Genomic DNA, 25,271 nt, shown 5'->3' with positions numbered 1-25,271 from the left:
TATGCAAAGTAAATCTGTGCATAAAGAGTAATAGAAATTGCTTCAGCAACTACCATACCATCAATTAGCAATATAGAATAATTGGTCTTCCTCATGAATCTCAGGAATATGGGACTTGAAAGTTTTATCCCTTTGCAATGTGTCCATGTTGCTATTTGTTTCATTTTTATATTTTTCTAATACATACAAACTGTTTTGATACAAGTTCCATTTATGTTTTTGATATTGTCTGTTTGTATAATAAATTTAAAAAATAGTTATTGGGTGTTTTATTAACAATTGCAAGTTTGCAACATTCTGATTTTTACTCCCTTTGTCGGGCAAGTGGGAAAATTTTCGGACTTCGGAGATTAGCAATTGCTTGAAAACTAACCATCAGAAATCCATTTATATAGGCTCATTGACCTTGTATTGAGTTACTCTATCCACCATAGTGAGTTCAGTTCGAATTTCTAATTTTATGGCCACTTGCCCGATAAAGGGTTTAAGGTTTACTATACTAATAGCAGGAGTATAAGAAATAAGATAGATGAACTAAGATTAATTGCAAGTGTAGGAAGCATAGATATTATTGTTATAACAGAGACCTGGCTCAATCTGAAAGATAGAGAGATGCCCTCTGAATGTCACATACAAGGCTATAAATTATTCCACATTGACAGGGTCAACAGGAAAGGTGGTGGAGTAGCGATGTATGTCAGAGACAATTTAAATTGTTGTGTTAGACAAGATATTAAATTAGAAGCGTCAGCCACTGAATCTGTTTGGTTACAGCTTCTCGAGGGCCGAGAAAAACTAATTTTGGGTGTGATTTACAGGGCCCAAAATCTTGATAGGGAGTGTAGTAAACTTCTATGGGACGAAATTCGTAAGGCATCTACATACGAAAATGTGCTAATGGGAGATTTCAACTATAGACAGATTGACTGGAGCAACTTGGCAGGAAATTTAGAGTCAGGTGACTTTCTTGATACGATTCAGGATTGTTTTTTAAAACAGTTTGTGACAGAGCCAACTAGGGGAAATAACCTCCTTGACTTGAACCATACCCCCGGCCGGGATTGAACCCGCGGTCATAGAGTCTCAAAACTCCAGCCCGTCGCGCTAGCCACTAGACCAGCTAGCCACAATAAGATTCATCCAACTAGGTATATTTCTACACCATAGGAAAGTTAGCACAGGCACCTCTGTGACCACAAATGCAAGTTTTTACAGACGAATCTCCAGCTAGCGTGGCCGTGACGAACTCTAGCTCAAGTCCCTTCACTGCCGTCAACATGACTTAAGAAATCGTAATGACACGATTGCAAATAAACCATACCCCCGGCCGGGATTGAACCCGGCCGGGGGTATGGTTTATTTGCAATCGTGTCATTACGATTTCTTAAGTCATGTTGACGGCAGTGAAGGGACTTGAGCTAGAGTTCGTCACGGCCACGCTAGCTGGAGATTCGTCTGTAAAAACTTGCATTTGTGGTCACAGAGGTGCCTGTGCTAACTTTCCTATGGTGTAGAAATATACCTAGTTGGATGAATCTTATTGTGGCTAGCTGGTCTAGTGGCTAGCGCGACGGGCTGGAGTTTTGAGACTCTATGACCGCGGGTTCAATCCCGGCCGGGGGTATGGTTTATTTGCAATCGTGTCATTACGATTTCTTAAGTCAAGTCTCCTTGACTTGGTTCTTGCCAGTAGGGAAACACTAATTAATAATCTTGAGGTTAATGATGAACTTGGGGAAAGTGATCACAAATCACTCAGTTTTAATATATCGTGGAATTCCCCTAATAATGGCAATCAAGTCTCCGCCCCTGACTTTCGCTTGGCTGATTTCATAGGACTGAAAAATTACTTAGGTGGGCTGAACTGGAATGACCTGACTAAGGGTCAGGTAGGTGGTGATGGTTGCCGATATGATGCTTTCCAGGGCATAGTTCTAGCTGCTCAGTCAAATTATGTTCCAAATAGGGAAATCAGATCAAACAAAAATGATCCTAAAAGGATGAACAATAGATTAAAATATCTGATTGGTCAAAAGAGAGGCATATATAGGAAAATCAAAAGAGGAGAGGGGCAATTAAGAAATCGATATATTCAGTTAAAGAGAGAAATAAAAAAGGGAATTAGAAAAGCAAAAAGAGATTATGAGGTTAAAGTTGCAAGAGAATCGAAGACTAACCCAAAAGGATTCTTTCAGGTATACAGAAGTAAGATCAGGGGCAAGATAGGCCCACTCAAAAGTTCCTTGGGTCAGCTCACTGACAGTGATAAGGAAATGTGTAGAATTTTTAACACATACTTCCTCTCAGTTTTCACACAGGAGGATACCAGCGATATTCCAGAAATGATAAATTATGTAGAACAGGACGATAATAAACTGTGCACGATTAGGGTCACAAGTGACATGGTCCTTAGGCAAATAGATAAATTAAAACCTAACAAATCCCCAGGGTTCTAAAGGAATGTAAAGAGGAGCTTAGCAAACCTTTGGCTAATCTTTTCAACATATCACTACAAACTGGCATGGTGCCAGGTAAGTGGAAAATGGCAAATGTGATACCTATTTTCAAAGCAGGTGACAGGTCCTTAGCTTCGAACTATATACCAATAAGCCTAACCTCCATAGTGGGAAAATTTATGGAATCAATAATTGCCGAGGCAGTTCGTAGCCACCTTGAAAAGCATAAATTAATCAACGAATCTCAGCATGGTTTTACAAAGGGGCGTTCCTGCCTTACGAATTTATTAATTTTTTTCACTAAGGTATTTGAGGAGGTAGATCATGGTAATGAATATGATATTGTGTATATGGACTTCAGTAAGGCTTTTGACAGGGTCCCACATCAGAGACTATTGAGGAAAATTAAGCACATGGAATAGGAGGAGAAATTCTTTCCTGGATAGAGGCATGGTTGACAAATAGGCAGCAGAGAGTTTGCATAAATGGGGAGAAATCAGAGTGGGGAAGCGTCACGAGCGGTGTTCCACAGGGGTCAGTGTTGGGCCCCCTGCTGTTCACAATCTACATAAACGACATAGATGAGGGCATAAAGAGCTACATCAGCAAGTTTGCCGATGACACCAAAATAGGCCGTCGAATTCATTCTGACGAGGACATTCGAGCACTCCAGGAAGATTTGAATAGACTGATGCATTGGTCGGAGAAGTGGCAGATGCAGTTTAATATAGACAAATGCAAAGTTCTAAATGTTGGACAGGACAATAACCATGCCACATATAAACTAAATAATGTAGATCTTAATATTACGGATTGCGAAAAAGATCCAGGAGTTCTGGTTAGCAGTAATCTGAAACCAAGACATCAGTGCATAAGTGTTCGCAATAAAGCTAATAGAATCCTTGGCTTCATATCAAGAAGCATAAATAATAGGAGTCCTCAGGTTGTTCTTCAACTCTATACATCCTTGGTTAGGCCTCATTTAGATTATGCTGCACAGTTTTGGTCACCGTATTACAGAATGGATATAAATGCTCTGGAAAATGTACAAAGGAGGATGACAAAGTTGATCCCATGTATCAGAAACCTTCCCTATGAGGATAGACTAAGGGCCCTGAATCTGCACTCTCTAGAAAGACGTAGAATTATGGGGGATATGATTGAGGTGTATAAATGGAAGACAGGAATAAATAAAGGGGATGTAAATAGTGTGCTGAAAATATCTAGCCTAGACAGGACTCGCAGCAATGGTTTTAAGTTGGAAAAATTCAGATTCAGGAAGGATATAGGAAAGTACTGGTTTGGTAATAGAGTTGTGGATGAGTGGAACAAACTTCCAAGTACAGTTATAGAGGCCAGAACGTTGTGTTGCTTTAAAAATAGGTTGGATAAATACATGAGTGGATCAAACCATACCCCGGCCGGGATTGAACCCGGGCTGGGCCCCTCAGGGCTGAAAAAGGCTGAAAGGGGCTGAAGGGGACTGAATACCCCGTCCTGGAGAAAATTTCTCCTCAACACAGGTACCTAAGACACAGGTACCTATGACACAGATGCTTATGACACAAGTACCTATGACACAGGTACCTATGACACAGGTACCTATGACATAACGTACCTATGACATAGGTACCTATGACACAGGTACCTATGACACACGTACCTATGACACAGGTACCTATGACATAGGTACCTATGACACAGGTACCTATGCCACATGTGCCTATGACACAAGTACCTATGACACAGGCACCTATGACACAAGTACCTGTGACAGGTATCTATGACAAAGGTACCTATGGCACAGGTACCTTTAACACATGTACCTATGACACGGTTACCTATGACACAGGTACCTATGACACGGATGCCATAGGCACAATATAAGAGCACTCTCCACGTTTATATTCCAAGACACTTTGACCGGCTTCCAGTACATGTTTGAGAACTGGAACGGCTACAAAGGCATTTACAAATTCATTCAAGAATAGCCTGGACAACTACATGGTAAAGATAAGTGATAAGTTAGACTGTGAGCTCTGTGTATGTCTAAGGGTCGTCAGCAGTAACAGTTTGGCTGACCATGCCTTCATTATGAAAGTCTGGCCTCAGGTCTGGCCTCAGGTCTGGCCTCAGGTCTGGCCTCAAGTCTGGCCTCAGGTCTGGTCTCAGGTCTGGCCTTGGGTCTGGCCTCAGGTTTAGCCTCAAGTATGGCCACAGGTCTGGCCTCAGGTATTGCCTCAGGTCTGGCCTCAGGTCTGGCCTCAGGTCTGGCCTCTAGTCTGGCCTCAAGTCTGGCCTCAGGTCTGGCCTCAAGTCTGGCCTCAGGTCTGGCCTCAGGTCTGACCTCAGGTCTAGCCTCAGGTCTGGCCTCAGGTCTGGCTGAAGAGGTAGAAGGACCCTCGAATCATGTCACAGGTATGAGACAAGTATGTTACCTGCACATCACTTTTACCAACACACATACGTGCCATCTCCTTCAATCAGTCAAACCCACACCATCTCATTGCAACACCACCCACACCTATATTCATACCAATAACTACACCCACACATACCAGTAACAACTTATACACTCAGTCGAACACAAACACACACTAATACTGACACCCACACCAACTGAGAACAACACCCACACATACCCACACTAACATCTACACCCACTTATACGAACACACACACTCCAATATTTACACTCACTCACACCAACAGCCACACCATCACAACATTACACTGATGTATGGGTGTGCGGGAGGTTGGATATTAGCCCAGCACCGTGTGTCATCTTCACTGTTAGTGCCAGCTGTCGTGATGGATTGCTTGCACTGGACCGTAATAAAGGCTTGGGGGTGAGGAAGGAGGTAAGGGATTCATGTTTTGTTCCCTTCACCTTTTTTCTATGTCTCTTTCCCCTAATTTAATTATGATTATTTCTCTGTATAGGCATTGTCCATCCACACACTCCTTTTTTATTTCCGTCCAAGTATGCTGGGAGAGGACTACGTCTTGTTTCTTGAATAGTGGTTGGAGGATCAAACCTTGTTAAACAACCCGGAAATATTGTTTCATGTAATTGATCTCATCACGCACAGATTCTTGACTTTGTATCTATACCGCCTCAAACACCCTGGTTTTCCTCCTTCTTCAGCTGCACAAGGTAATTATTGTACAACCCAGAATTCCTAACCTACAGAACACTTGATTTACCATATTTGCAGAGACTTTCCTAACCCTGTATAAACAAGTCGCTCCGTCTGGTAACATTTATCTACAACTCAACTTCCACGCCTCTTGGTCACATCATCACCAGTGCCCCGTTCTTCACCTTCAGTCACACCTGCAACTTCCCTTATGTCTTATCTACAACGTCCACTTAACTCATATTTACCATTACCTTCGCCATCACGAAGTGGGCAGAAAGTGGGACAACCTGGACAGAGAAGCGGTAAAAAATGGATCCATGTGCAGTTTTAAGAATAGGCAAGATAAATCTCAGGAAGCAGGAGACAGTGAACTCAGTTGATGATCAGTTGAAACGGAGCCAGAGACTGATACTCGACCCCTGCAAACACTAACAAGTAAGAAAGAAAACACACACACACATACACACACATACACACACACACACACACACACACACACACACACACACACACACACACACACACACACACACACACACACACACACACACACACACACACACACGATTGAAGCCTCGGCCTCACGTCCCCAACCGGAGCTGCCTTGTTATGCCTCTGGTCAGTACAGCAGTGCCCACAATAGCAGGAGATAGCTTCTTACGTGTACCCTAGTAGCGATCAGTGAAGAGGCGGCCCCACAAGCTAAAACTCGACCCCTGCAACCACAAATAGGTGAGTACACAGAGAGAGGTTGTATGGTAGCTGGAAGCAGGTATTCTGGGGATAGCTAGTGTGGAACATAAATGAATCACGGTTATGACAGGAAGTACATCTTAAGCCTCAAAGTTGTCAGGAAGTGAAATGACCTCCAGGAAGAAGCTGCAGGTTCTTTATACAGTTTTTAGAGCAAGTACGATAAGGCTCTTAAGACAAGAAGTGAGTCAATATCCTAATTTAGTTGAGACTCGGGGCCAGGAGCTAAGACTCGACTCCTGAAGCCACATGTAAGTATGTAGTGGGAATACACAACATACAAACATGTGTTTATGTATATATATATATATATATATATATATATATATATATATATATATATATATATATATGTGTGTGTGTGTGTGTGTGTGTGTGTGTGTGTGCAATAAGATCACAGTAAACAGGTGGTTTCAGAATATGCCAAACAACCACGGCAAAAGAATAGAGAAATTCCAAGTGCTTTCATGACTACTCATATTATCAAGGAACAATGAAAGTAAAGCATCAAAGGAAGGTATATAAATGGGTAGCCCACACCTCACTATCAGATCCCACAACAAAGATACACCTGACGCGAGACAGCAGGCCCGCCGGCCGAACTAGACAGGTCCTTCACACAACCCACCAACACTATTCTACCTAAGAAATAAGAAATTTAAAATTTTTTTATTTGTCCAATGTATTATTAAATTCTTCCCAAATTCTATTAATTATAAATGGATCTAATTTATATAAACCAAAGGAAATATTCATATTATTGTCAAAACTGCTTTTTATGAAACAAGATTCAATTATATTCCTGTCGACCATGGACTTGCTTGATACTATTTTCTCAACTTTTTGAAAATCAATTGGATGGTTAAAATCTCTTACATGAATAAATAGAGCATTGGAATCCTGTCCAGTTCTAATGCTATATTTATGTTGTTTTAATCTTAGTTCGAAATTTTTACCAGTTTGACCGTAATAAACTTTTTCGCAAATTTTACAAGGAATCTTATAGACACATCCGTCAGCATTTATGGGGGAATTCTTTATCAAAAGTTTTTTTACTGTATCAAGATTTTTGAATATAACTTTAATATTAAAAGTCTTAAGAAGAGAAGGCATATCAACCAAGTTTTCATGGTAAGGGAGAACCAACATATTTTTAGTTGAATAAGGCTGGTTGTCCCTTTTTGGATTGTAAAAAGTATTTCTAGCAACATGATCGACAGGAATATAATTGAATCTTGTTTCATAAAAAGCAGTTTTGACAATAATATGAATATTTCCTTTGGTTTATATAAATTAGATCCATTTATAATTAATATAATTTGGGAAGAATTTAATAATAATAATTTTTTAAATTTCTTATTTCTTCGGTAGAATAGTTTGTTGGTGGGTTGTGTGAAGGACCTGTCTAGTTCGGCCGGCGGGCCTGCTGTCTCGCGTCAGGTGTTTCTTTGTTGTGGGATCTGATAGTGAGGTGTGGGCTACCCCTTTATATACCTTCCTTTGAAACAGGACAGCCCTGGTTGCAAAAGACGTTGAAAAAGCTTTTGACACTGTCTGGCATGAAGGGCTCAAGTACAAACTCTGCACTAACTTTAACCTGCCTGTCACTACTGCAACTTCCTACACGGCCGTACCATGAGAATAAAATTCCAAGGCTGTTACTCTGTCTACTTCACACTAAATGCTGGAGTACCCCAGGGATTTGTCCTCTCCCCTACCCTCTACATTTTATACACTAACGACATTCCAACACCTGTATACCACAACTCCATCACACTAGCCTATGCAGACGACATTACACAACTTATCACTCATGCCAATATAGATACACTCACACACAAAACACAAAATGAGGTCGACAGGCTAGCCATCTGGGAACAAAAATGGAGGATCAAAACCAATGCAGCTAAATCCAGCATTACGTACTTTAACTACAGGAAACGTGATCCTCCATTACCTGTCGAGCTCAGAACAGCTGACACCCGCACTTACATCCCCATCACACAATCTGTCACTGTCCTTGGCGTTAATCTTGACTACCTTCTTCGTTTACACGGACACATTCACTCAAGGCATGCAATAGCTAGTAAGGCCCTTGCGGGCCTCTACAAGCTGAAACATGCCTCTCAACGCACCAAACTACACCTCTACAAATCCATAATACGTCCTCTGATAACTTACTCTCCTCTAGCCATCTCTCTTGCAGCAAAAACAAACTTACTTAAACTGCAGCGTGTCCAGAACAAGGCGCTGCGCTGGGTGCTTGATGTCAGGTGGGAAGACTTCGCCACAAGTGAGTCTCTCCATGCCCAATTAGACATCCCTGCGCTGAATCTGTACTGGAAGACGCTCAGTGACAGACAGATAGACAAACTTGAGACCTCTCTCCTTGACGAAGACATTCGCAGACCCACAAACCAACACAACCTTTTCTACTCCTTGCATGATCCTGCTCCTAACCCTATTTACAAATAACCATGGATTCGCTAACAGGTACCTTCTATGACAGGTACCATTCTCTGACCCACCTTCGCCTTAGCTTTTGGGTCAAGACATGGCTCAGTCTATACTCCTCTCTAGCGCTAAACGTCGCATGTCCCTTCCTCCCCGCTCACCCCACCGGAGTCCCAACAGAAGAGGCTGAATTTCTCTTCTCAGTATCTGTCCCACGATCGCCTTCACTGCTGGGTTAAGCCCTGGCTCTATTTCTACGACTAAGAACACTCCTCTCCAGCACTATTCTTCGTCTGTCCCGTCTTCCCCGCTCATCCCATTCGGGATCTTACCTGAACTTTCGTTCGTTCGTTCTTTACTTTCATTGTTCCTTGATAATGTGAGTAGTCACGAAAGCGCTTGGAATTTCTCTATTTTTTCACAGTGATTGTTTTGCATATTCTGAAATCACCTGTTTACTGTGATCTTATTGCATTAATGGATACCACACGACTCTTCAGAATGTTCTAGATAAGCTTTCCTAATCATATATCTTTTGTTTCCCAGTTTTCTTCTGCACTGATCTAGTCCCACAAGTTAAAAATTCGACTTAATTTTTAAAAAAAATTGTTTAAATGAACAAGTTCTGCCCAAGTCTCTTTTACCCAATATCATCCTTGACATGAGAGATCGTCCTTTTGATGATTTTATGAGAATTATTCTTCAGAAACATATTGAAATAACTAAAATACAGGAGAAGGAAGCATTCAAAATATTGAGAAACAAAAAATACTCTTTTAATCAGGCCATTCCATCAGAATGGAAACACAGTATGTTGGATCATTGCTATAATAAACTCAGAAGAATTTGTAATGAACTCAAGAGCAAACTACAAAGAAAATTAGACATTTTAATTGAAAATAGTGATTGGACAAAGCATGCTAATAATAATTTTGTAATTAACTTATTAGATGAAATTTTAGACAAACATACAACTGCTGCTCTAGGTTTTGGCCTAAGTTTTACAACTTCAAAAAAACTTAATAATGTTGAAATTGCAAAAGCCTTTTGTAACTTTGAAAAATTTTCTGATTTATCCTCTGATGAAATTAATATTAGTAAAGGAATGGTATATAGCTCTATGTTAAAACCAAACATTCCCAATTGCCCTCAAAGATTCTTTAAGTCTTATGATACACTTAATAACAATAAAAATTTGCGCCTTACTAAAGCAGACAAAATAAATGCAATAGTACATTGTCACTGACAGGAGGCCTGGTCACAGACCGGGCCGCGGGGGCGTTGACCCCCGGAACTCTCTCCAGGTAAACTCCAGGTAGTAATTATGAAAGAAAATGATTACCAAGAAAAAATGAATAATCTCTTAGATGATACTGAAACCTATTCTAAACTTAGGAAAAATCCCCTAGAAACCGTTAACAGCAATTTCAATAAAACAATAAAACTTCTATTGAAAGGCAAAGATGAATTAGTCAAACAATTTACTTCCACTAATCCATCTTTACCCTGAAGAATTGAGACACTCATGCAACACATGGGAATCTTTATTTAAGAAACGTTTCGCCACACAGTGGCTTCATCAGTCCAATACAAAGTAGAAGTGGGTAAGGAGAGTAGAAGTTTGAGGTAATCAGTCCCTCAACCTGGAATCGATGTGTTCAGTCCATCACTCTTGTAGGAAGTGCAGCATAGGGCCAGAGAGGTTTCTTATATACTGCGGTGAGATGAGTTGAAGCAGGAGGAGGCGGGATCACAGTGGGACCTGCCACTAGTGTAAGTAGGTCGTCGTCCAAAGGTTGGGCAAGCGTTGAAGTCTTTGTACCAAGATCCCATGATGTTGCAGTGTCCTACAAGAGTGATGCACTTCCTACAAGAGTGATGGACTGAACACATCGATTCCAGGTTGAGGGACTGATTACCTCAAACTCCTCCTCTCCTTACCCATTTCTACTTTGTATTGGACTGATGAAGCCACTGTGTGGCGAAACGTTTCTTCAATAAAGATTCCCATGTGTTGCACAAGTGTCTCAATTCTTCAACTTGTCGGGTTTCAAAACCATTCACCACATCTTTACCTTACATGTATGGACTAATAAAAACACACAAACCAGGGAATCCAGTCAGACCAATTATTAGCTCCATAGGATCAGTTTCATATGAATTATCCAAATGGCTTGTTGATATTTTGAGCCCTATAATGGGCAAAATTCTAACTTTAATGTTAAAAACAACATAGATTTAGTTGATAAATTAAGCTCCTTGACTGACTTAAATGATTTTAATATGGTTAGTTTTGATGTTACTTCCTTGTTTACGAAAGTTCCTGTTGATGATTTATTAAGTTTCTTATCTGAAGAACTCGTTAATTATGATTTACCATTGCCAGTTCCTACTATCATTAAACTTATTAAACTTTGCATTGTTGATGCAAAATTTGTATTTAATGATAAGTTTTACACTCAGAAGTTTGGTATGGCAATGGGAAATCCTCTTTCACCTGTTCTTAGTAACCTATACATGGAATTTTTTGAAACAAGGTTGCTTAACACGATCCTCCCTAATAGAGTTAAATGGTTCAGATATGTTGATGATATTTTGTGTCTTACGCCCAAAAATGTAGATATACACCATTTCCTTGGCAAATTAAATAGCTTAGCCCATTCTATAAATTTTACTGTTGAATTAGAAGAAAATAACTCATTGCCTTTTCTAGATGTTTTAATTATTAAGGGTAATAATGAATTCAAATTTAAAATTTACAGAGATAAACTGTCTGTTTTCTCATCAATGTTTTTGAGAGCTTTACGAATTTGTAGTCCTGAGTTCATAGATGAAGAAATATCCAAAATTTATGGAATAGGTAATAATTTGAAATACCCAAGAAATGTAATTGATAAATCTTTTAAATTTGCTAGAAATACTTTTTACAATCCAAAAAGGGACAACCAGCCTTATTCAACTAAAAATATGTTGGTTTTCCCTTACCATCAAAACTTGGTTGATATGCCTTCTCTTCTTAAGACTTTTAATATTAAAGTTGTATTCAAAAATCTTGATAAAGTAAAAAAACTTTTGATAAAGAATTCCCCCATAAATGCTGACGGATGTGTCTATAAGATTCCTTGTAAAATTTGCGATAAAGTTTATTACGGTCAAACTGGTAAAAATCTCGAACTAAGATTAAAACAACATAAATATAGCATTAGAACTGGACAAGATTCCAATGCTCTATTTATTCATGTAAGAGATTTTAACCATCCAATTGATCTTCAAAAAGTTGAGAAAGTAGTATCAAGCAAGTCCATGGTCGACAGGAATATAATTGAATCTTGTTTCATAAAAAGCAGTTTTGACAATAATATGAATATTTCCTTTGGTTTATATAAATTAGATCCATTTATAATTAATAGAATTTGGGAAGAATTTAATAATAATAATTTTTAAAATTTCTTATTTCTTAGGTAGAATAGTTTGTTGGTGGGTTGTGCGAAGGACCTGTCTAGTTGGGCCGGCGGGCCTTCTGTCTCGCGTCAGGTGTATCTTTGTTGTGGGATCTGATAGTGAGGTGTGGGCTACCCATTTATATACCTTCCTTTGATGCTTTACTTTCATTGTTCCTTGATAATGTGAGTAGTCACGAAAGCGCTTGGAATTTCTCTATACTTTCAGAGTGGTTGTTTTGCATATATATATATATATATATACATGTATATATATATATATATATATATATATATATATATATATATATATATATATATATATATATATATATATATATATATATATATATATATATATATATATATATATATATATATATATATATATATATATATATATATATATATATATATATATATATATATATATATATATATATATATATATATATATATATATATATATATATATATATATATATATATATATATATATATATATATATATATATATATATATATATATATATATATATATATATATATATATATATATATATATATATATATATATGTTTCTTTCTTTCAACACACTGGCAGTATCCCACCGAGGCAGGGTGTCCCAAAAGAAAAAACGAAAGTTTCTCCTTTTACATTTAGTAATGTATACAGGAGGAGAGGTTACTAGCACCTTGCTCTCGGCATTTTAGTCGCCTCTTACAACACGCATGGCTTACGGAGGAAGAATTCTGTTCCACTTCCCCATGGAGGTAAGAGGAAATAAACAAGAACTAGAAAGAAAATAGAAGAATACCCAGATGGGTGTACATATATGTTTGTACATGTATGTGTAGTGTGACCTAAGTGTAAGTAGAAGTAGCAAGACGTACCTGAAACCTTGCATGTTTATGAGACAGAAGACACCAGCAATCCTACCATCATGCAAAAGAATTACAGCTTTTCGTTTTACACTCACTTGGCAGGACGGTAGTACCTCCCTGGGTGGTTGGATATATATATATATATATATATATATATATATATATATATATATATATATATATATATATATATATATATATATATATATATATGTATATATATATATATATATATATATATATATATATATATATATATATATATATATATATATATATATATATATATATATATATAAATATATATATATATATATATATATATATATATATATATATATATATATATATATATATATATATATATATATATATATATATATATATATATATATATATATATATATATATATATATATATATATATATATATATATATATATATATATATATATATATATATATTTTTATTATCTGTCTACCAACCTACTAACTTGGATATATATATATATATATATATATATTATATATATATATATATATATATATATATATATATATATATATATATATATGTATATATATATATATATATATATATATATATATATATATATATATATATATATAAATATATATATATATATATATATATATATATATATATATATATATATATATATATATATATATATATATATATATATATATATATATATATATATATATATATATATATATATATATATATATATATATATATATATATATATATATATATATATATATATATATAATATGCAGCAGGCCTGTTGGGCCATACTAGGCAGGTCCTTCACAGATCCATCCCACTCTCTTTTTACATTGCTTCATATATATGAATACAATAGAATATTTGCCCTCATAAGAACATAAGATCATAAGAAATAAGGAACACTGCAACAGGTCTACTGGCCTATGCGAGGCAGCTCCAATTCTCCCACCGGCTTAACCCAATGCCTTGACCTAGTGAGGTCAGACACGTCACTTAAGGGATTAGCACTGCGTCTGACCTAGTAGCTAGTCAGGTCCATTTCACACCCACCCACACCCACTCATAAGAACATAAGAACACAAGAAAGAAGGAACACCGCAGCAGGCCTACTGACCCATGTGAAGCAGGTCCATGTCCCCCCCTGGATTAGCCCAATGACCCACCTAGTCAGGTCACTTCCATTTAAGGAAGGAGCACTGAATCATCACCTAGTCAAGTCCAACTCACACCCACCCACACCCACTCATGTACTTATCTAACCTATTTTTAAAACTACACAACGTTTTAGCTTCAATAACTGTACTCGGGAGTTTGTTCCACTCATCCACAACTCTATTACCAAACCAGTACTTTCCTATATCCTTCCTGAATCTGAATTTTTCCAACTTGAAACCAGAATTACATTCAAAATTGCAATAGAGTAATTAAAAGAAAAATTACTTCTCTTAAAATTAAAAAAGATTATAAGTATAAAGTTATTAGTGAAATTAGGATATAATTAATAAGATAAAAGCTGGTTGAAGGTCTCTATACTTCCTCTCTGAAGCTCAGCTCAAGCGCTTTCCAGAGTTCCTGTCAGCTTTATGTTTGATTAACCATTATATCTTTGAGAGCTCTGTACACACTGGTGGCAGACAGCCAGAGCTGTCTGCCACCAGGCAGAGCTGTCTGCCACCAGGCAGAGTTGTCTGCCACCAGCCAGAGCTGTCTGCCACCAGGCAGAGCTGTCTGCCACCAGGCAGAGCTGTCTGCCACCAGGCAGAGCTGTCTGCCACCAGGCAGAGCTGTCTGCCACCAGGCAGAGCTGTCTGCCACCAGGCAGAGCTGTCTGCCACCAGCCAGAGCTGTCTGCCACCAGGCAGAGCTGTCTGCCACCAGGCAGAGCTATCTGCCACCAGCCAGAGCTGTCTGCCACCAGCCAGAGCTGTCTGCCACCAGGCAGATCTGTCTGCCACCAGGCAGAGCTATCTGCCACCAGCCAGAGCTGTCTGCCACCAGGCAGAGCTGTCTGCCACCAGGCAGAGCTATCTGCCACCAGCCAGAGCTGTCTGCCACCAGGCAGAGCTGTCTGCCACCAGCCAGAGCTGTCTGCCACCAGGCAGAGCTGTCTGCCACCAGGCAGAGCTGACATGTTATCTCCAGAGTGACCATTAGTATGAGTGAATTTCAGTGAGATTGACCTTTAGTATGATTGATCTTTGGTATGATTGACCTTTAATATGATTGACCTTTGGTATGATTGATCTTTGGTATGATTGACCTTTAATATGATTGACCTTTGGTATGATTGACCTTTAATATGATTGACCTTTAGTATGATTGATCTTTGGTATGATTGACCTTTAATATGATTGACCTTTGGTATGATTGACCTTTAATATGATTGACCTTTGGTATGATTGACCTTTAGTATGATTGACCTTTGGTATGATTGACCTTTAGTACGATTGAACTTTAGTATGATTGACCTTTAGTATGATTGACCTTTAGTATGATTGACCTTTAGTATGATTGACCTTTAGTATGATTGACCTTTAGTATGATTGACCTTTAGTATGATTGACCTTTAGTATGATTGACCTTTAGTATGATTGACCTTTAGTATGATTGACCTTTAGTATGATTGACCTTTAGTATGATTGACCTTTAGTATGATTGACCTTTAGTATGATTGACCTTTAGTATGATTGACCTTTAGTATGATTGACCTTTAGTATGATTGACCTTTAGTATGATTGACCTTCAGTATGATTGACCTTTAATATGATTGACCTTTGGTATGATTGACCTTTAATATGATTGACCTTTAGTATGATTGATCTTTGGTATGATTGACCTTTAATATGATTGACCTTTGGTATGATTGACCTTTAATATGATTGACCTTTGGTATGATTGACCTTTAGTATGATTGGCCTTTGGTATGATTGACCTTTAGTATGATTGACCTTTAGTATGATTGACCTTTAGTATGATTGACCTTTAGTATGATTGACCTTTAGTATGATTGACCTTTAGTATGATTGATCTTTAGTATGATTGACCTTTAGTATGATTGACCTTTAGTATGATTGATCTTTAGTATGAATGACCTTTAGTATGATTGACCTTTAGTATGATTGATCTTTAGTATGAATGACCTTTAGTATGATTGACCTTTAGTATGATTGATCTTTAGTATGAATGACCTTTAGTATGATTGACCTTTAGTATGATTGACCTTTAGTATGATTGACCTTTAGTATGATTGACCTTTAGTATGATTGACCTTTAGTATGATTGACCTTTAGTATGATTGACCTTTAGTATGATTGACCTTTAGTATGATTGACCTTTAGTATGATTGAACTTTAGTATGATTGACCTTTAGTATGATTGACCTTTAGTATGATTGACCTTTAGAATGATTGACCTTCAGTATGATTGACCTTTAGTATGATTGACCTTCAGTATGAGCGACCTTTAGGATGACTGAACTTCAGTATGAGCGACCTGTTATAAGTGACCTTTAGTATGAATAATATTTAGTGAAAGTGATTTTCAGCGTGAGTGACCTTCAGTGAAAGTGATCCTTAGTATGAGTGACCTTCAGAGAAAGTGACCTTTAGCATGAATGACCTTCAGAGAAAGTGACCTTTAGCATGAGTGACCTTCAGAGAAAGTGACCTTTAGCATGAGTGACCTTCAGAGAAAGTAACTTTTGGCATGAGTGACCTTCAGATAAAGTGACCTTTAGCATGAGTGACCTTCAGAGAAAGTGACCTTTAGCATGAGTGACCTTCAGAGAAAGTGACCTTTAGCATGAATGACCTTCAGAGAAAGTGACCTTCAGCATGAGTGACCTTCAGAGAAAGTGACCTTTAGCATGAGTGACCTTCAGAGAAAGTGACCTTTAGCATGAGTGACCGTCAGAGAAAGTGACCTTTAGCATGAGTGACCTTCAGAGAAAGTGACCTTTAGCATGAGTGACCTTCAGAGAAAGTGGCCTTTGGCATGAGTGACCTTCACAGAAAGTGACCTTTGGCATGAGTGACCTTCAGAGAAAGTGACTTTTAGCATGAGTGACCTTCAGAGAAAGTGACCTTTAGCATGAGTGACCTTCAGAGAAAGTGACCTTTAGCATGAGTGACCTTCAGAGAAAGTGACCTTTAGCATGAGTGACCTTCAGAGAAAGTGACCTTCAGCATGAGTGACCTTCAGAGAAAGTGACCTTTAGCATGAGTGACCTTCAGAGAAAGTTCAGCAGCAAATATTATTGTAGCTGAGTAATTGGACTTTCTGGGAAACTCTGGCAGCTTCATTATTTTACTAACAATTGTCAGGTACGAAAAACCAGATGGTTTTTATCTTTCAAAATACCTTCAAAATATTTTGAAAATACTTTCAATGTACCCTCAAAATACTTTCAAAATACTTTCTAAATACCTTCAAAATACTTTCAAAACACTTTACCTGGAGTTTACCTGGAGAGAGTTCCGGGGGTCAACGCCCCCGCGGCCCGGTCTGTGACCAGGCCTCATGGTGGATCAGAGCCTGATCAACCAGGCTGTTGCTGCTGGCTGCACGCAAACCAACGTACGAGCCACAGCCCGGCTGATCAGGAACCGACTTTAGGTGCTTGTCCAGTGCCAGCTTGAAGACTGCCAGGGGTCTGTTGGTAATCCCCCTTATGTATGCTGGGAGGCAGTTGAACAGTCTCGGGCCCCTGACACTTATTGTATGGTCTCTTAACGTGCTAGTGACACCCCTGCTTTTCATTGGGGGGATGTTGCATCGTCTGCCAAGTCTTTTGCTTTCGTAGTGAGTGATTTTCGTGTGCAAGTTCGGTACTAGTCCCTCTAGGATTTTCCAGGTGTATATAATCATGTATCTCTCCCGCCTGTGTTCCAGGGAATACAGGTTTAGGAACCTCAAGCGCTCCCAGTAATTGAGGTGTTTTATCTCCGTTATGCGCGCCGTGAAGGTTCTCTGTACATTTTCTAGGTCAGCAATTTCACCTGCCTTGAAAGGTGCTGTTAGTGTGCAGCAATATTCCAGCCTAGATAGAACAAGTGACCTGAAGAGTGTCATCATGGGCTTGGCATCCTTAGTTTTGAAGGTTCTCATTATCCATCCTGTCATTTTTCTAGCAGATGCGATTGATACAATGTTATGGTCCTTGAAGGTGAGATCCTCCGACATGATCACTCCCAGGTCTTTGACGTTGGTTTTTCGCTCTATTTTGTGGCCGGAATTTGTTTTGTACTCTGATGAAGTTTTAATTTCCTCATGTTTACCAAATCGGAATAACTGAAATTTATCATCTTTGAACTTCATATTGTTTTCTGCAGCCCACTGAAAGATTTGGTTGATGTCTGCCTGGAGCCTTGCAGTGTCTGCAATGGAAGACACTGTGCTGTGGCTGACATCCTTGTCTATGTCGGATATAAGGATGAGAAACAAGATGGGAGCGAGTACTGTGCCATGTGGAACAGAGCTTTTCACCGTAGCCGCATCAAACTTTATTCTGTTGATTACTACTCTTTGTGTTCTGTTTGTGAGGAAATTATAGATCCATCTACCAACTTTTCCTGTTATTCCTTTAGCACGCATTTTGTGCACTGTTATGCCATGGTCACACTTGTCGAAGGCTTTTGCAAAGTCTATGTATATTATATCTGTATTCTTTTTGTCTTCTAGTGCATCTAGGACCTTGTCGTAGTGATCCAATAGTTGAGACAGACAGGAGCGACCAGTTCTAAACCCATGTTGCCCTGGGTTGTGTAACTGATGGGTTTCTAGATGGGTGGTGATCTTGCTTCTTAGGACCCTTTCAAAGATTTTTATGATATGGGATGTTAGTGCTATATAAGTAAGTAAGTAAGTAAGTAAGTTTATTCAGGTATACACAAATACAGTTACATAGAATTATCATACATAGCAGCATATGTGTAGAGAACCTGGGATAACACAAAAAAGTCAGACAGTGACTTATTTCCATTGGGGTCCTTTTACCTTATTATTATAATATAAAGGTTATAATATTTTCTTATTATTCTATAGTGAAGATAACATCTTATTATTATGCTAAAAAGACTATCTACTACACGAGGGTCATTAAGACTATCTACTACACGAGGGTCATTAAGACTGTCTACAATACGAGGGTCATTACTAGGAATAAGGTAAAATTTACACGTATGTTAGCTAAAAAATAAAAAATCATTCCCCTCCCTTTCTGTAGCTACATTCATCAGACACCTTTTGGCACTCTTCTTGAACTGGTTCATGCTATGACTGGCTTTGACATGTGCGGGCAGTCTGTTCCATTCCTTTATTGCTGTACAATAAAAGGTGTTTGACGCCTGGCCACTGACTGTGGGTACTACAAAGTTGTGCTCTCTCCCCCTAGTACTATGATTGTTGTCTCCCCCTAGTACTATGATTGTTGTCTCCCCCTAGTACTATGATTGTTCTCTCCCCCTAGTACTATGATTGTTCTCTCCCCCTAGTACTATGGAAATAAATGGTATAAAATACCGACACAATGGAAATATAAACACAAATGCAGTATAATATGATCCTTTATTGACAACGTTTCACCCACACAGTGGGCTTTTTCAAGTGGGATAAGAACATAGAACACTGCAGAAGGTCTACAACTTGTCCAATACCCCTGCCAAGCTACCCAAGACTCTATAACCCCACCCGGTAGATCATCAGATGCAGCATTCTTCACCTGACCTCAACATTCTGAACATGACTATAAATACTCTCGTACCTTCCAACCCCAGGTAGATCCGTGTGTGACTTGAAAAAGCCCACTGTGTGGGTGAAACGTTGTCAATAAAGGATCATATTATACTGCATTTGTGTTTATATTTCCCTAGTACTATGACTGTTGTCTCCCCCTAGTACTATGATTGTTGTCTCCCCCTAGTACTATGATTGTTGTCTCCCCCTAGTACTATGATTGTTGTCTCCCCCTAGTACTATGATTGTTGTCTCCCCCTAGTACTATGATTGTTGTCTCCCCCTAGTACTATGATTGTTGTCTCCCCCTAGTACTATGATTGTTGTCTCCCCCTAGTACTATGATTGTTGTCTCCCCCTAGTACTATGATTGTTGTCTCCCCCTAGTACTATGATTGTTGTCTCCCCCTAGTACTATGATTGTTGTCTCCCCCTAGTACTATGATTGTTGTCTCCCCCTAGTACTATGATTGTTGTCTCCCCCTAGTACTATGATTGTTGTCTCCCCCTAGTACTATGATTGTTGTCTCCCCCTAGTACTATGATTGTTGTCTCCCCCTAGTACTATGATTGTTGTCTCCCCCTAGTACTATGATTGTTGTCTCCCCCTAGTACTATGATTGTTCTCTCCCCCTAGTACTATGATTGTTGTCTCCCCCTAGTACTATGATTGTTGTCTCCCCCTAGTACTATGATTGTTGTCTCCCCCTAGTACTATGATTGTTGTCTCCCCTTAGTACTATGATTGTTGTCTCCCCCTAGTACTATGATTGTTGTCTCCCCCTAGTACTATGATTGTTGTCTCCCCTTAGTACTATGATTGTTGTCTCTCCCTAGTACTATTATTGTTGTCTCCCCCTAGTACTATGATTGTTGTCTCCCCCTAGTACTATGATTGTTGTCTCCCCCTAGTACTATGATTGTTGTCTCCCCCTAGTACTATGATTGTTCTCTCCCCCTAGTACTATGATTGTTGTCTCCCCCTAGTACTATGATTGTTGTCTCCCCCTAGTACTATGATTGTTGTCTCCCCCTAGTACTATGATTGTTCTCTCCCCCTAGTACTATGATTGTTGTCTCCCCCTAGTACTATGATTGTTGTCTCCCCCTAGTACTATGATTGCTCTGGTTCCCAACCTTGACAAAATTGACAGCAAGATATTCTGGACACTGTTTGTGAGCAATTTTATAAACATGATTTAGCTTCAGTTGTTTTACTCTGTCTTCAACATTCAGCATATCCAACTGCTGTAATTCATCCTGGCCTACATGTTCTCTTGGTCCCAGCCCCAGGATGAATCTTACGATTTTGTTCTGGGTGATTTGCAGTCTATCTTTCAGTTTTTTTGTCAAGGCAGAGTACCATGAAGAGCAAGCGTAATCCATATGACATTGTATAAGGGCTAGACATAGGGTCCTGCGAGCCTCAGTAGGTAGACACTGTGCTTGTCTATACAGGAACTTCAGTCTGACATTCGCTTTCTTTACTACACTGTTCCCTATCAATTCTCCTGACATGCATGGGTCAAAGGGGATTCCCAGATATTTTACGGTCTGTAGTTCTTTGCTATTGCTTTACTGCCCCCTTTGTGGAGTGGGGCTATGTCTGTTGTTTTTAGTAACTGTGGGACGACCCCCGTGTCCATGTTCCCTCTCCATAGGATGGTAAAAGCTCGTGATAGGGGCTTCTTGCAGTTTTTGATGAACACAGAGTTCCATGAGTCTGGTCCTGGAGCAGAGTGCATGGGCATGTCATTTATAGCCTGTTCGAAGTCATTTGGCGTCAGGATAACATCAGATAGGCTTTCAAAATACTTTCAAAATACCTTCAAAATACTTTCAAAATACTTTCAAAATACCTTCAAAATACTTTCAAAATACTTTCAAAATACTTTCAAAATACTTTCAAAATACTTTCAAAATACCTTCAAAATACTTTCAAAATACCTTCAAAACACTTTCAAAATACTTTCAAAATACTTTCAAAATACCTTCATAATACTTTCAACATGCCTTCAAAATACTTTCAAAATACTTTCAAAATACTTTCAAAATACTTTCAAAACACTTTCAAAATATTTTCAAAATACCTTCAAAATACCTTCAAAATACCTTCACAATATTTTCAAAATATTTTCAAAATACTGTAGATCAGATGCGTAATATAATATCTTTCTGTTATATTTTGTGGGACTAAAATAGAGAAGTTAAGTTTCCGTCTTTAACTGCATTAAAAACTTTTATAAATATTATTAAACAAACTTTTTCCTATTAACTTTTTATTTAGGCCTACTGGACACTGGATAATTTAGGCCTACTGGGCACTGGATAAGTGTTCATTTAAAAGACCAGACTTAAGTAAAGATTGCTACTTCCTTGCAGGATGTGAGTCACAACAGTCAACTGGATAATTTAGGCCTACTGGGCACTGGATAATTTAGGCCTACTGGGCACTGGATAAGTGTTCATTTAAAAGGCCAGACTTAAGTAAAGATTGCTACTTCCTTGCAGGATGTGAGTCACAACAGTCAACTAAATCCAGTGACTATGTTTACAGGTGGGTTGAGACGGGCAGGAAGATGTGTCCAGACGTCTCATCTTGCTAAGCTTCAAGTGTTAGTGGTTCTCTCATACACTAATCCACACCACTTCACACAGCTGGCTGGCAGGAGAATGAGCATAGATGGTACACAGGTGGTAGGGTCTTAGTCGCTCACAAAACATCCTGGCCAGGCCTTATTAAGAGTCGTATCTTCAGGGATAATGGAGGAATTTCATTTGGTGTGAAAGGTATCCAGGGATTATGGTGTGGCGCTAACGCCAGAATATTACAAACATTGAACAAAGAGGGCGGATGTACGGCTCACTAAGGAATTCATTTCTGGTGGTGCGAATTAATTCAATTGTGTAAAGTAAATGCAAGCAGTGAGGCAAATAATCATTTCCTTGTTTTTGAAGCTGAAAACTGAACGCAAATTGTATCAGAGTTGGATATTTAGACAATTAACAAGGGTGCTAATCGTCTCACCTTAGTCACCCTTAGATATTCGGTCTTGTGCAAGACCGGACACAACAGCAGTGTTCTGCTACTCATATCTATGTGATGGTTACATTGTAGGACCACCAGAAGTATGTAGCTGTAAGTCACACTCTGGGTACACTTGCTATGTGCAGGTGCGTTATTACTATTATTAATATTATTATTATTATCCTATGATAGTTGCGTGGTCGGAACGACCCCAGTGTTCGAATACCCTGTTCTACGTGACTTTCACAGTACGAATACCAGCAGTGTACATCTGCTGTTTTGTGGGAATATTCACAAATTAACAGCTGTCCTATTCAAGAAAAAATTTCATTGTAATTACCCTCACTGAGAGATTCACCACTTGTGAATAATAGTTACGTTGAAGGAACATAAATTAGCAATGTTCTCCCAGTCACACTTCATCACAGGATGTGGTAATGTAAGTCAACTTCAGCTGGGAAGCTTCGGTAAGTCGTCCAGAATATCAACAATCATTCTGTTTGATATCACCAGAAACGACAACTTGAAAAGCGTCGTACAAGCAGAGGTGCGGTTAATATTGCCTGACACTTCTGAGAAAGACTGAGAAAGAAGTCAAAAGAGAACGATGAGAAATAAGTAATAGTGATAGGACAGTTAATATTTATAGAATATATTTTCAGTTGACTTTTGTGTTCAAGAAAATGGCTCACTGACTTGTGTAATAAAGTGAACTTATTATTACAATTATTATCTCTGGAAATATTTTCATGCAATATTTTTTGTACATTTATTAAAATCCTGTTCAGAGCTTCCACTTCTGAGTAATTTACATAGCATTATAATTTATTTATGCTATATATTTTTTTAAGCCGGTTTCGGAATTCTCTGCTTCAGTCAGCACAAGATAGGTCTCTCTGTCTATTAATAAATTTTACCATAGAATATAAAATATAGGGGGTGGTAGGAGAATAAAATATTCAAACAGCTCCAGGGAGAACCTTGAGTTTTCCCTGAGGTACGTTTATTGTCTTCTCTGAGGATGACGGTCCCCAGTACAGCTATAGAGGTATATATATATATATATATATATATATATATATATATATATATATATATATATATATATATATATATATATATATATATATATATATATATATATATATGAAGATTGAGACACTTATGCAGCATATGGGAATCTTTATTCAGGAAAGGTTTCGCCACACAGTGGCTTTATCAGCCCAATAGAAAGAGGAAGGCATACGTAGAGGAGGAGAATGAGGTAATCAGTCCCTCAACCTGGAGTCGATGTGTTCAGTCCAAGATTGATGGACTGAACACATCGACTCCAGGTTGAGGGACTGATTACCTCATTCTCCTCCTCTCCTTATGCCTTCCTCTTTGTATTGGACTGATGAAGCCACTGTGTGGCGAAACGTTTCCTGAATAAAGATTCCCATACGCTGCATAAGTGTCTCAATCTTCAACTTGTCGGTTTTTCAAACCATTCATCACACACACACACACACACACACACACACACACACACACACACACACACACATATATATATATATATATATATATATATATATATATATATATATATATATATATATATATATATATATATGCAAAACAACCACTCTGAAAGAATAGAGAAATTCCAAGCGCTTTCGTGACTACTCACATTATCAAGGAGCTATGAAAGTAAAGCATCCAAGGAAGCTATAAAAGGGTCTGGCCAACACCTCACTATCAGATCACACAACAGTTAAACACCTGGTTGAAGAATTGAGACACTAATGCAACACATGGGAATCTTTATTTAAGAAACGTTTCGCCACACAGTGGCTTCATCAGTCCAATACAAAGTAGAAGTGGGTAAGGAGAGTAGAAGTTTGAGGTAATCAGTCCCTCAACCTGGAATCGATGTGTTCAGTCCATCACTCTTGTAGGAAGTGCAGCATAGGGCCAGAGAGGTGGCTTATATACTGCGGTGAGATGAGTTGAAGCAGGAGGAGGCGGGATCACAGTGGGACCTGCCACTAGTGTAAGTAGGTCGTCGTCTAAAGGTTGGGCACTGCAACATCATGGGACGACCTACTTACACTAGTGGCAGGTCCCACTGTGATCCCGCCTCCTCCTGCTTCAACTCATCTCACCGCAGTATATAAGCCACCTCTCTGGCCCTATGCTGCACTTCCTACAAGAGTGATGGACTGAACACATCGATTCCAGGTTGAGGGACTGATTACCTCAAACTTCTACTCTCCTTACCCACTTCTACTTTGTATTGGACTGATGAAGCCACTGTGTGGCGAAACGTTTCTTAAATAAAGATTCCCATGTGTTGCATTAGTGT

Source organism: Cherax quadricarinatus, unplaced genomic scaffold (assembly GCF_038502225.1).
Source record: "Cherax quadricarinatus isolate ZL_2023a unplaced genomic scaffold, ASM3850222v1 Contig11, whole genome shotgun sequence".
Classification (NCBI taxonomy): Eukaryota; Metazoa; Arthropoda; class Malacostraca; order Decapoda; family Parastacidae; genus Cherax; species Cherax quadricarinatus.
Note: the sequence above shows the minus strand (reverse complement) of the source record.